Source organism: Pteropus alecto, unplaced genomic scaffold (assembly GCF_000325575.1).
Source record: "Pteropus alecto unplaced genomic scaffold, ASM32557v1 scaffold88, whole genome shotgun sequence".
NCBI lineage: Eukaryota > Metazoa > Chordata > Mammalia > Chiroptera > Pteropodidae > Pteropus > Pteropus alecto.
In genome coordinates, this window is record NW_006494611.1 from 4,145,898 (window position 1) to 4,160,697 (window position 14,800).

A 14,800-nucleotide genomic window follows, 5' to 3' on the forward strand; every position below is an offset into this window, starting at 1 on the left:
TTGTTATTGAATTCCATTTTAGTTAACTTGCAGTCAGAGAATATAGTTTTATATTTATTGTGCCTTCTCTTATGGCCCATTTGTGATGAATGTTCCATGTATACTTGGAAAGAATGTATTCTACAGTTGTTCAGTGCAGTATTATATAAATCAAAAGATGGAATTGCTTGATAGTTTTGTTCAAGTGTTCTGTAGTTTTACTGATTTTCTGTATATTTGTCCTATTAGTTATTGAGAGAGAAGTGTTGAAATCTCCAAATATAATAATGAATTTCTTTCTTTTGTGTCAGTTTTGATTTGTGTATGTTAAAACTGTTATTAAGTGCATATACATTATGATTATCTGTCTTCTTGATGAAGTGATTCTTTTATCAGTATAAAATGTCCCCCCTTATCTCTGATAATCTGTTTGTCCTGAAGTCAGTTGTTTGATATCAAGATATCCATTCCAGCTTTCATAGGAATAAGTGTTTACATAAAATTATTAGTGTTTGCATAAATTTTCATAATATTGGCATTTACGTAGTATATCTTTTTTTCCCCTTATACATTTAATCTCTCTGGGTCATTTATTTAACGGGGATCTCTTAAACAGCATATAATTGGTTCTTTTTTTTTCTTAGGCATGGCAACTCTTGGTTGACCACACAGATTGCAAGGACCTTGTCAGCTTACAATCCCTTATTTTACTTATTTATCTTTTTATGCCTACAGCACTTGGTCTTCCTAGGTGATCTCCCATCCAAGTTCTAACCAGGCCTGACCCTGCTTAGCTTCCGAGATCAGACAAGATCGGGCTTGTTCAGGGTAGCATGGCCGTAGTTAATTGGTTCTTGCTTTTTAAAAAATCTAGTTTGACAACCTCTGTCTTTTTATTAGAATATTTAATCAACTTACATTTAATATAATTTTTATATGGCTAGTCTTAAGTCTGCCACCTTGTTGTTTGTTTTCTATTTCTTTCTTATGTTCTTGTTCTTGTCCTCCTTCCCTGCCTTTTTTTTTAAAAATTAAGTTTATTAGGGTAACATTGGTTAATACAATCACATAATTTTCAGGTGTACATTATCATTTGAAATCTGTATATTCTATTGTGTGTTCACCACCCAAATTCCAGTTTCCTTCAGCTACCATATCCCTGCCTTCTTTTTGATTATTTGAGTATTTTCCAGTATTCAAGTTTCTCTCTACTATTGGCTTATTAGCTATATATATTTTTTGTTTAAAATTGTTAGTGGTTTCTCTAGGATTTACAATGTTCATCTTTAACTTATCATAATCTACCTTCAAATAATGCAAACACATAATTTAAGAAACTTGCGTATTTTTATTCTCCATCTTTTGTGCTGTTGTTCACATAGATTTTACTTCTACATTCATCACAGCCCCTGCAATACATTGTTATTTTGTTTCTTTAAACAATTATCTTTTAAAGAAATTAAGAAACAAGGAAAGCAATCTTTTACATTTATCTCCATATTTACCATTTCTAGTATTTTTGTTTCTTATTTTTTTATTTACTCATTCATGCTTCCACCTGGCATCATTTTCTTTCAACCTAAGAACTGAATTGAAAATTTCTAATAGAGCGTGTCTATTGGCAACAAATTCTCTGAGCTTTGTTTGATGAAAATGCCTTTATTTCACCTTCATTTTTGAAAGATATTTTTGCTTGGTATAGATTCTAGTTTGACAGGTTTTATTTTTCTTACAACACTTAAAATGGTTGTTATATTATGTTCTGGCTTGCATTATTTCTGATGAGAAGTCAGAAGTTATAGTTTCATTATTCCCTTATATAATACATATTTTACCCCTCTGGCTACTTTTAAGATTTTTTCGTTGGTTTTCATAAATTTGATTATGATGTTTTTCAGTGTGTTTTCCTTTATTTTTATCCTTTTTTGGGTTCTTTGAGTTTCTTGGATCTCAAAGATTATATCTTATTTATATTTTGGAAATTTTGAAAAACTTTTGATTATGATTCAAGTGCCATATTGTGACCATTATTCAAATGTTTTCCTGCCTCATCTCTCTTATCTCTCCTTCTGGTGCTTGAATTTTACATATTCTAGTTGGCTTGATATTATCCAATAGATCATTAAGACTTTGTTAACAATTTTCTAGACTTTTTTCCTCTATGCATTTCAGTTTGTATGGTTTCTGTTGCCATATTTCAAGTTCACTGATTTTTCTTTTCTGTGTTTCTATCTGATGTTAAACCTCCCCAGTGAAATTTTCAATTCATATATTTTATTTTTGGATTCCAGAATTTTTACTTGATTCCTTTTTGGACTTTCCATTTTTCTATCGATATTTACCAATTGTTCATTCATTGTGTTCATCTTTTCCTTAAAATAGTTGAACATGTTCATAATACTGCTTTAAAGTCTTTGTTGCTAATAAGATTATTTCCATCCTTTTGGGTTATATTTCTATTGACTAATTTTCCTGATGATTATAGATCATACTTTCCTGTTTCTTCACATATCAAGCAATTTTTATTACATGCTGGACATTTTGAATGCTACATTGTTGAGTGCCTAATTTTATTTTTAAAATTTCATAATAGCATTTTGGATTTTCTTGGGAATTAACCCTTTTGAAACTTGTTTTTAGGTTTTATTAGGGTAGATATAGAGAAACCTTTACTCTGGGGCTACATTAGTTCCTCTCCTAAAATGGGATCTTGTTGAACCCTCCATAGTGACATAATTTTTTTTTTGTAAAGATTTTTCCCACTCTGGTTGGTTTAAACTTAAACATCTCTTAGCTCTGTATGAGATCCAGTAATTATTTAGCTCACAGCTGATAGTTGTTTTTTTCAACTATCTGGTATTGTTCTTTGCTTAGCCTTTTGGAGTCTTATCCTATGCATGCACAATTTAGTATATGACCAAAGATTCAAGATTGTCCCTATGCAGATTTCTAGAGTAGCTCCTTTATCTTTCTTTGGTACTCTGCCCCACAAATTCCAAGTAACAAAGCAGCCCTAAACTCTGATTTCTGTCTTGTTAAGTCAGGGAGACTGCTTTGCTCTGTTCAAGCTACCTCTCTATATACCACAGTGTAGAAATTAACTCCAAATAGAAAGACAAGGCATATGCGACTCACCTCATTTTTTCTCCTTCTCTCAAGAATCACAGTCCTGTACTGCCTGGCATAAACATCTGAAAACAGGTATTTCATGTATTTTGTCCAGTTTTATAGTTGTTTACAGTGGGAGGGTAGAAGGGCTGCTTGAATGTCAGTCTCTGTCATGGCTAGAAATGTAAATCATTGCCTCTCAGCTTATTTTATATTTTTAATTTTGAGAGGTGATAGAAATTATCTAATTCATGATTTTAGTGGTGGTTACATGACTATATACTTGTCATAACTCACTGACACGTTAGTACATAATTGTATACTAAAAATTGGTAAATGTTATTGTATGCAAATTATAACTCAATTAAGTTCATAAAATGGTAAAATAAAGATATTTGAAACAAAGCAATGAATTATTAGGTATTTCAAGCACACATATAACTATGGAGAATAATATAGGAAATTCTCTTATCAGTCAGATTACAAAATAAGACAATATGAATACAACCAGAAGCTCCCTATGCATCCCTTCCTCCCTTGCAAAGTTAACCACTATCTTAGACTTTGTGTTTATTATCTTTATTATGCTTGTTTTTATAATCTTACTTTATATGTATGTATCTTGATAAATGTGTTATTGTTTTCCCTGGCTTTTGAACTTGACGTGTTTCATCCATCTAGCTGTTTTTAAATGATGTAATAATAAATAGGCAAACCCACAAACATAATTATATTTATAGAACTTCTAGCCTTGGGCCTATATGGAAATGCACAAAGTTTACCAGACTCTCTCCATTTTGAACCAACTACCCTTCCCTCAAGAGAGAAAGCCAAAGAAATCACTGAAATTTATTCTTCTGCCCAGGGGAAAAATATTAGTGAGCACTCACTCTTGGCAAGTGGCATGAAAGGCAGCTTGCAAGCCTGGCCCTGTTCCAATAGCTGTAGTAAAGACTCATGCACTGAGGGGTGATGAGCGTTTAGCTGCTTCCATTGCCCTGAGTCAGCAGGCCTGCTGGAGCCTGGTGTCAGCAGTTTCTAGTCAGAGAGTGGCTTGCTGGACACCCTTCTGCTTTCTGCTAGATGGAAGTGAGTATCTCAGGAAAATTGATTCTAGCCCTCAGATCCAGGCTGGACCATTAACTGTAAATATTATTAATCACTTAATAAGGGTTAGAAATGTCTGTAATTCCTTCACTGTGTGACTTTTTTGTGAGGTCCAGCCCAGATGCCCTATACCAAGGCACAGGCTCAAATGGCATCTCCTTCCTCACACCAGCCCTGATTCCTCCAATTCAAAATGGTGACTGCTGCTTTTGGCTTATATCTGTGCCTGTTTTTAATTTAATTTAATTTAATTTAATTTAATTTAATTTTATTTTATTTTATTATTTTCATCATTTTCTACATGTGCTATAAATTTTTTCAGTACATGTCTTGTTTCCTCTATTAAAGTCATGGACCTGCATATGCTATTTCTTTTTGTATCCATCCACAAGCCCCCACTTCTTATCTTCACTCTCAGTGCCTAGTAAAATACCTAACATGATAACTGTGTGTTGAATAAATGAATGAATGACTTTAACAGATAGTATTTGTTTCACTTTATCACACCAAATTTAAAACAACAGAAACGCTTTGTTCACAAAACAGCTATGTATAACATTTGTATTCTCTAGTTTAATCTACAATTCCATGCTTTTGATTCATGTAACTCCTCAGAAAAAGCCAATCACTCCAGTCACTAGCAAGACCATAGCCCTTAAACACAGCCTGATCCTCTTGAATGAGTTTTATATTCTCATAAACTTTACTTAGTCTAAATAGTTTCATTTTCTTTTCCATTATTCTTTTGAGCTATAACAAGCCCCTCCTCTCTCCATTTCTTGAATTCCCAACAGATCAGTTTTGATTACTAGTAGGGTGGTTAAATTTCCTGAGGTGCTACACAGCTAAGCCAAAAGTTCTAAACAGAAACAAAAGGAACATCAAACAGAAGAGCCTGTTTTAAAGTTCCCAGACCACATGAAATTCAGAAGCATTAACTAACCTCTTTGAAGGTTAAGGAAAATTTTAATCAGAAAAAGTGGTGAAAAGCATGTCTACATTAGTGCATATGCACACACAACACACATACACTTTTTTGCACATTTTCCTTTTTACTTCAGGTCAAGCATAATAAATATCTGTATTGTTCAGTGAAATCGGTTCTTTCAGTTGATCATAAATATGTGCTGTATCTTGTCGAAGGCTTTTTCTGCATCTATTGATATGAGTCCTTCAGTTGAAATGTGTGGAATTTAGTAAGTAAATAAGGGAGAAACAGAATTAATTTGTTTATTTATCATGCAGTATTTTATCTTATTACTCTAAGGGCATTAATTATAATTTTAAAATATTTTTCTTCTGTTCCCTATATGGTCCCTCTTTTATATCAACCCCTCTATTATAATTTAATTTTTTAATCAAGGTATAATTTACTTACTGAAATGTATATAGAATTCAATTATATAGCTTGATGAATTTTACATATGATTGTACTCACATACCCACACCCAGATTAAGATATATCATATTTTGGTAACACAAAAGTTTCCTTCATTATCTTTTACAGGCAATAAAACCCTAAAAATAGTCACTCGTATGATTTCTATCAATAACAGTTTGTTTTGCTTGTTTTTGAACTTCATGTCAATGGAATCATATAGTATGTACTCTTCTGTATCTCATTTATTTCATTCCACAACATTGTCTGTGAGATTCATCCATGTAATCAAATGTAGCAGTTGTTAATTTAATTATTGTTGTTTAGTATTTCATTGTATACATATATCACAATTTATGTGGTATATACAATGGACTATTACTCAGCCATATGAAGACATGAAATACTGCCATTTGCAACAACCTGGAAAGACAAACAGAAAAGTTGAAAATCACATATCACTTATATGTGGGATATTAACCTAAAAGCAACAAATGAACAGGACAAACACTCAGGGACATGGACAATGGACTAGTGCTTACCAGAGGGTAGGGGGTCAGGGAGGAGAGAAGAGGTAGAAAGGATAAAGGGGGTCAAATATAGGCGGCTTGGGGGAGGGTGAAGTGGGTAAAGGGGTTCAAATATATGGTAGCTGAAGGAAACTGGATTCTGGGTGTTAATCATGCAATAGAATATATAGATGTCAAATTATAATGTACACCCAATTATTATATAATTGTATTAACCACTGTTACCCCAATAAACTTTAAAAAATTCCTATTCAAGATTTTGCACATTTTTAGAAGATCGGGCTGTATATTTATTATCTATGCTGAGTAACAAGTTCCTCAAGATATGCTGGTTTAAAACACCAATAAACATTTATTATCTCAGTTTCTTTAGGATAGGAATTCTAGAGTGGCATATATGGGTGGTTTTGGCTTGGGGTTTCTCATGAAGTTGCTGTCAAGAGGTTGACAGGGGCTGCAGTCATCTGCAGGCTTGAGTAGGGTTGGAGCATTCTCTTCCAAGATGGCCCACTCACATGGCTGGCAAGTTTGTGCCGGCTGTTGGCAGTAGGCCACCATTCCTTGCCACATGGACCCTTCAAAGGATAGCTTGAGTTTCTCACAATGTTGCTGGCCTTGCACACAGCATGTGAACCAACAGAGCAAGGCAGAGAAGGCCTTTGATGTTTAGAAGTCCTTAACTTTATTAAGAGAAAATTCATCCATTTAGAGCATACAGTTAAATATGATTTGTATGTTCACAAAGTTATGCAACCATCATGATAGCCAGTTTTAGAAAATTTTCATCATCCTCAAAAAAAAAAAACCCTCATGTTTATGATGAGTCACTCCTCCAATCCTCCTGAAACCTCCTAGCCCTAGGAAACCACTAATCTACTACTATCTCTGTACATAAAATTGCCTGTTATGCACATTTTACATAAATTAAATCATACAGTATATGCTCTCTTTCGACTGGCTTCTTTCACTTAACTTAGCAAAATGTATTAAAGGATTATCCATGTTGTAGCATGATAGTACTTCACTCATTTTTATTGCTGAATAATATTTTATTATATTGATATATCACATTTTATTTATCTGTTCATCCATCAGTTGAAGGGTTATTTGGGTTTCTACTTTTTCGGCTATTATGAATAATGCTATTATGAATATTCATGTATAAGTTTTTTATATGAATGTATGTTTCCTGTTATCTTAGGTAAATACCTCGCAGTGGAATTGCTGGGTTGTTAGTAACTCTATGTTTAACTTTTTTTTACTTTATTTTTTTAAAGCAATTTTAGGTTTATAGCAAAATTGAGAGGAAGGTACAGAGATTTCCTACATGCCACCTGCCCCTACATATGCATAGGTTCTTTCATTATCAACATTCCTCATCAGAGTGGTACATTTGTTACAACTAGTGAATCTACATTAACACATCATAATCACTCAAAGTCCATAATTTACATTAGGGTTAACTGTTGGTGTTGTATATTCTATGGGTTTAGAAAAACATATAATTATATATATATTCACCGTTATAGTGTCATACGGAGTGTATGACATTCACTGCCCTAAAACTCCTCTGTGCCCAGTCTATTCACCTCTGCCCCAATCCCAATCCCTGAAACTACTGATCTTTTACCTTCTCCATAGTTTTGTCTTTCCAGAATGTCATGTAGTTGGAATCGTAGGATATGTAACCTTTTCAAACTAGCTTCTTTCACTTGCATGCATTTAAATTTTCTCCATGTCTTTTCATGGCTTGATAACTCATTTCTTTTTAGTGCTGAATAATATTTCATTGTCTGGATGTGTGCCACAGTTTATTGATCCATTACCCACTGAAGGATATCTTAGTTTTTCCAAATTTGGGCTTTACGAATAAAGCAGTTATAAACATTTGTGTACAGGATTTTGTGTACAGGTTTTAGTTTTCAGCCTCTTTGGGTAAATGCCAAGTAGTATGATTGTTGGATTGTATGGTAAGAGTATTTTTAGTTTTGTAGGAAGCTGCCAAACTGTCCTCTAAAGTGGCTCTATAATTTTTTCATTCCTAACAGCAGTGAATGAGAATTTGTTGCTTCAAATCTTCATCAGCATTTGATAGTGTCCATGTTTTGGATTTTGGCCATTCCAATAGGTGTGTAGTCATATGTCATTGTTGTTTTAATTTGCATTCCCAATTGTATATGATGTGTACCATCTTTTATATGTTTATTTACTTTCTGTACACTTTCTTTGGTGAAGGTGTCTATTAATATCTTTGGTCCATTTTTAAAGCAGGCTATTCATTTTCTTAATGCAGAGCTTTAAGAGTTCTTTGTATATTTTGGATAATAGTCCTTTATCAGATGTCTTTTGTAAATATTTTCTCCCAAGTCTTATTCTCTTGACATTGTCTTTCACAAGTAGAAGTTTTTTATTTTAATGAAATCTAGCTTAGCAATTATTTCTTTCATGAATTGTTTCTTTGTTGTTATATCTGAAGAGTCATTGCCATCCATTCCAAGGTCATCGAGGTTTTCTCCTATGTCATCTTCTAAGAGTTTTATAGTTTTGTATTTTACATTTAGGTCTATGACCCATTTTGAGTTAATTTTTGTACAGTCTGTGTCTACATTAATTTTGTGGATGTCCAGCTCCAGCACCATTTGTTAAAAAGGCTATCTTCACTCCATTGTATTGACTTTGCATCTTTGTTAAAGACCAGTTGACTATATTTAATATGAGTCTATTTCTGGGCTATTTTGTTTCATTGATATATTTGTCTATTCTTTACCCAGTACCACATTGTCTTGATTATGGTAGCTTTTATTAAGTCTTAAAGTCAGGTGTTAGTCTTCCAACTTTGCTCTTTTCCTTCAACATTGTGTTGGTCCTTCTAGATTTTTTGCCTCTCCACGTAACCTTTAGAATCAGTTTGTTGATATCTATAAAATAACTTGCTGGGATTTTGATCGGGATTGCATTGAATCTATAGATCAAGTTGGAAAAAACTGACATGTTGACAATATAGAGTCTTCCTATCTATGAACATGGAATATGTCTCCATTTAGTTATTCTTGGATTTTGTTCATCAGAGTTCTGTAGTTTTCCTCATATAGATCTTATACATATAGTTAGATTTATACCTAATTTTTTGAAATTTGGGGTGCTAATGTAAACAGTATTGTTTTTAATTTCAAATTCCACTTGTTAATTACTGGTGTATAGGAAATTAATGGACTTTTGTATATTAACCTTGATCTTGAAAACTTGCTGTAATTACACGAGTTCTGGGAGGTTTTTTGAAAATTCTTTCAGATTTTCTACATAGACAATCATGCTATCTGTGAACAAAGACAGTCTTATTTCTATTTATTTGCTTTTCTTGTGTTATTGCCTTAGCTAAGACTTCCAATAGTGTTAAAAAGGGATGGTGAGATGAGACATACTTGCCTTGTTCTTCAGCTTAGTGTGAAAGCTTCTAGTTTCTCACCATTAAGTTTGATGTTAGCTGTAGGGTTTTGTTTTGTTTTGTAGATACTCTTTATCAAGTTGAGAAAGATTACTCCTATTCTTAGTTTGCTGAGAGTTTTTTTAATTATCACAAATGGGTGTTGGATTTCATCAAATGCTTTTTCTGCATCTAGTGAGATGATCATGTGATTTTTCTTCTTTCTCCTTTGATGTAAGGGATTATATTAATCGATTTCTGAATGTTGAACCAGCCTTGCATAACTGGGATAAATACCTTTTTGGTCACAGTGTAAATTCTGATTCATTGTAGGATTTGATTTGTTTAAATATTGTTGAGGATTTTTGCCTCAACAATTCATGAGAGATATTGGTCTGCAGATTTCTTATGGTTTTGGTTTTGGTACTAGGGTAATGCTGTTCTCATAGAATAAGGAAGTATCTTCTCTGCTTCTGTCTTCTGAGAGAGACCGAACAGAATTGGTGTAATTTCTTCCTTAAATGTCTGGTTGAATTCACCAGTGAATCCATCTGGTTCTGGTGCTGTTTTTGGAAATTATTCATTATTGATTCAATTTATTTAATATAGGCCTATTCAAATTGTCTATTTCTTCTTGTGAGAGTTTTGGCAGATTGTGTCTTTCAGGAAATTGGTCCATTTCAGCTAGGTTATAAAATTTGTGGGCATAGAGTTGTTCATAGTATTGCTTGATTATCCTTTGAATGTCCATAGTATGTGAGGTAATGTCTCTACTTTTATTTCTGATATTAATTTGTGTTTTTTCTTAGCCTCATTAGGAGTTTATCAATTTTATTAATCTTTTCAAATAACTAGTTTGTGTTTTCATTGATTTTCTTTACTAATTTTGATAATTCCTTTCTGGCTTTTCTCACTAGGAGAAAAAGAGGATGTTGGCTTTTTAAAAGGCTGTCTCTCTCCATTTTATTATAAAATCAGTTTTCTTGCTGGAGTCAAATATCACTCCTGCTGCATAACAATACTTTTAAGACTAATATTAAAAGCTAGCTTCATTTTACTTTGTAATATAAAGCTTTACTTTGGAATTAATATTCATAAGGAAGCTGCCCACAAATTGGATTCTTTTTAAGCAAAATGGGAAAACACATCTATCAAACAATTTTCAGTACAGAGTCTAGAGTTTTGATTTCATCAAAAAACCTCAGCCAATCAGGCTATCACTTCTGAAAGATGCCAGTTCCACAAGGCTGAGGGGATGTTGAAAGAAATCAATTTCATTGGTTTCTGCTCTAATTTTTACTATTTTTCTACTGCTTGCTTTGGATTTAATTTGCTCTTATCCTAATTTCCAAAGGTAGAAATTTCCCCTAACGTATGCATTCAATGCTATAAATTTCCCTCTAAGCACATCTTTCACTGTATTTCACAAATTTTGATGTTTTCGTTTTTATTTAGTTTGAAATATTTTAAAATTTCTCTTGAGAATTTTTTCTTTGATGCATGTGTTTAGATGTGTGTTGTTTAATCTCCAACTATTTGGGGTTTTTCCAGCTGCCTTTCTGGTATCAATTTCTAGTTTAATTTCATTGTGTCTAAGAGGAGACGTGTGACTTCTATTTTTTAAAATTTGTTTATATTTGTTTTATGGCCCACAATGTGGTCTATCTAGGTGAATATTTTATGTGAGCTTGAGAAGAATGTTGTTGGATGAAGCAGTCTGTAGATGCTCATTACATCCAGTTGATTGATGGTATTGTTGAGTTCACCTATGTCTTTACCGATTTTCTGTCTGCTGGATCTCTCCATTTCTGATAGTGTTGAAGTCTCTATCTACACCAGTGGATTCAAATATTTCTTCTTGCAGCTCTATCAGTTTTTTTCCTCACATATTTTGATGTTCTTGTTAGGTACGTACATATTAAAGATTGTTCCATCTTCTTAAAGAACTGAGCCCTTTCTCATTATGTAATGGCTCTCTTTATCCCGAATAACTTTCCTTGCTCTGAAGTCTGTCTGAAATTAATATAGTTACTCCCACTTTTTGATTGGTATTAGCATGGTATGTCTTTCTTCACTTATTCAGTATGTCTTTATATTTAAAGTGGGCTTTGTAGACGTGTTTGATTCACTCAGAAAATCTGCCTTTTGTGTATTTATACCAGATATTAAAATTATTTAGTTGGATTGCTATCTACCATATTTGTTACTGTTTTCTGTGTTGCCTTGTTCTTTGTTCTCATTTTTGTCTTCCAATCTTTTTGTGGTATTAAATTTTTTTCATTTTTCAAAGTTAACATTTAGTATTAGTTTCAGGTATTCAACATAGTGCTTAGACATTTATATAATTTATGATCCCAATTAGTTCCCTTGACACCATAGTTATTACAGTAGACTATATTCCCTATGCTGTGGTCAACATCCCTGTGACTGTTTTGTAACGGTTATTTTTTTACTTAATTCCTTTACCTTTTTCACCCAGCCCCTCCACCCCACCAGCAACCATCAGTTGGTTCTCTGTAACTGAGTTTGTTCGTTCTTTAAATTCCACATATAAGTGAAATCATAGGGTAATTGTCTTCCTCTTGGTTCACTTAGCATGTTGTCACAAATGGCAAGATTTAGATTTCATTCTTTTTTATTATCAATAGTCCATTGTATATATGTACCACTTCTTTATCCTATCATCTATTGATGGACACTTGACTCTTGTTTTCTTATCAGTTCAGCCACCCTTTGTCTTTTGATTGGAGCATTTAATCTACTTACATTTAAAATAATTGAGGGGTATGTAGTTATCGCCATTTTATTATTCATATTTTTAATTTTCTTTTTAAAGTCCCTTTAACATTTCGTCTAATACTGGTTTAGTGGTGAGGAACTCCTGTAGCTTTTTCCTGTCCGAGATGCCCTTTGTAGTTTTGAGCATTGTATATAATGCCATTTTCTCTCCTTTCTTAGCATATCAGTTATGCTTCTTTGAGTTTTTTAGTGTGCATCCTAGTTTGAAGTATAGTTACAATTAACCAAAGTCCACTTTCAAATAACATTATACTGCTTTACCAGTAGGGTGCATAGTTTAATAACAATGTAATTCTAATCTCATTGTCACCGCTTTATAATTGCTGCCATTCATTTCACTTACACATAAGCATATGCAAGTGTGCATTTTTGTAATATATCAGCAAACATAATTGAATACATTAAATAACACTTGCTATTATTTTTAACTATTAGGTCAGTTAAGAATGTTTTCATTTTACCTTTGCCTAATCCTTGATGTTCTTTATGTACATCTGAGCTGCCAATCTATATTCTTCTCCCTGAAGAGATTTAACATTTCTTGTAACACAAGTGTACTGGCAACGAATGCTATTTTTCTGAGAAAGTATTTCTTTCACTTTTGAAAGATAATTTCACAACTTATTTGGTTGGGTTTTTTTCCCTCTCAACACTAAATATTTCAGCCCCCTATCTTCTTGCTTTCATGGCTTTTGAAGTCAGATTTTAATTCTTAAATTTGCTCCTCTGTAGGTAAAGTGTTTTTCCTTTGGCTTCTTTCAGAATCTGATTATCTGTAATCTGAAAATGATATGCCTCTGCATTTACCCTGTTTGTTTTCTGCGATTCCTGGATCTGTGGTTTGGCATCTTTGCCTGTTTGGGCTGCTACCATAAACTGGGCAGCTTATAAACAAGACTTTTCTTATAGTTCTGGAGGCTGGTTAAGTACAGAACCAAGCAACACACTGGCAGATGCAGTGTCTGGTGAAGAGCCACTTCTTGGTCCAGTCATCTTTGTGTGCTCATGTGGTGGAAAGAACAAGGGAGCTCTGGGATCTCCTTTATACGGGTACTAATCTCATTCATGAGGGCCCCATTCTCATGACCTAAACACGTCCTAAAGCCCAACCTTGAAATACACCTCATTAGGGAGTAGGTTTCAACCTTTGGGGGGAACATTCAGTTACACTGACATTAACTTGGGGGAAATTGTCATTAGTTTCAAATCTTTTTTGTTCTCTTATCCTTTTGGTATTACATGCAAGTTATAGCTTCTGTAGTTGTCAGATATGCTGTTTTTTTCTTTGTTTTGGCAGTTTCTATTAATTCAAGCTCAGATTCTTCCCAGTTATGCTCATGAAAAGCATTCTTTTTTGTTCTAGTATTTGTCACTAGCATTTTTGTTTACTTTTCTCTGCCTACATTGCCCACCTGTTCCTGCATGTATTTCACCTATTACAGCCCTTAGCATATATTACAATTTAATTTCCCAGTTTTAACTTCAACATGTCTGGTTCTAACGCTTAACGTCTCTACAAACTTATTTTCGCACTTTATCTAATGCCATTCTCTCCCATGGTTCTGACATTGTCCATTTAAATTCATCTGGCAGCAGTTAACCCAAGGGACCACAAAGCTTTTCATACAACCAGACCACTGCCACACTACAGGCACATAAACAGGAGTCTCACCAGCCTAGAGCCCATTTCAATCTGTTAAGTTCCAAATTCTTAAAGTCTTCTGCCTATTAGCACCCTCTTAGTGGCAATTCCTAGTCAAAATTTTCCCAAATCCCAAAGTTAGAAAATCCAACTGATACCTTTAAAAAATAAACTTACTGACAGCCTAATGGTGGCTTACATACATTTAATTACAAGCCAACACCTCTAATGATAGCACCTTTTATGTCTGGTTGCTTTTCCAAAGGCATGCTTACAGTCTTTGGCCAACAGAGGACTAGGAAGTCATTACTGTAGCAAGAGGTGGGCCTTTGGCTAGGGGAACTCAGTGAGGGCTGTGCCAGATGCCCACTGTTCCCACCCCCACTGCCTTGGTACTCTAGCCTACCCTTTTCCCTAACAGGACACCTATAAGCACTTCCTTCACACACACCCCATCTTACTAAACTAGGCTTCTCAGCCTTAATCTATTATTCTTTATAATCCAAACCCTTCTGGACCACATTCTAGAGCTCAACTTGTATAATCATGTGAGGGGCCAATTCTTATTCCAAAACTGGTTGAGAACAGATTTCAAATCTGGCAGGAACACAGTTCCAGATGTTTACTAGAAACTAACATGGACGGGTAGAATTCTATGTATATATGAGCTACCAAAAAAGTATGAGAACCACACGTTTGAGACACTGTCTTATTTGACAAAATAAGGCCTGCAAATATTGTCTGTGCCACATTACCAGTATAGTATCATAATCTGGTTACTCAAATTAGAGGCAAAATGGCATCACAGAGTGTAAACCGTGGATTGAGTACCA

At 33.8% G+C, this 14,800-nt stretch overlaps 1 pseudogene; it reads right to left on the reverse strand.

The window, feature by feature from the left end:
• Positions 1 to 705: 705 nt before the first annotated feature.
• LOC112474180 lies at positions 706 to 824 on the reverse strand (annotated as a pseudogene).
• Between the last annotated feature and the right edge of the window lie 13,976 nt (positions 825 to 14,800).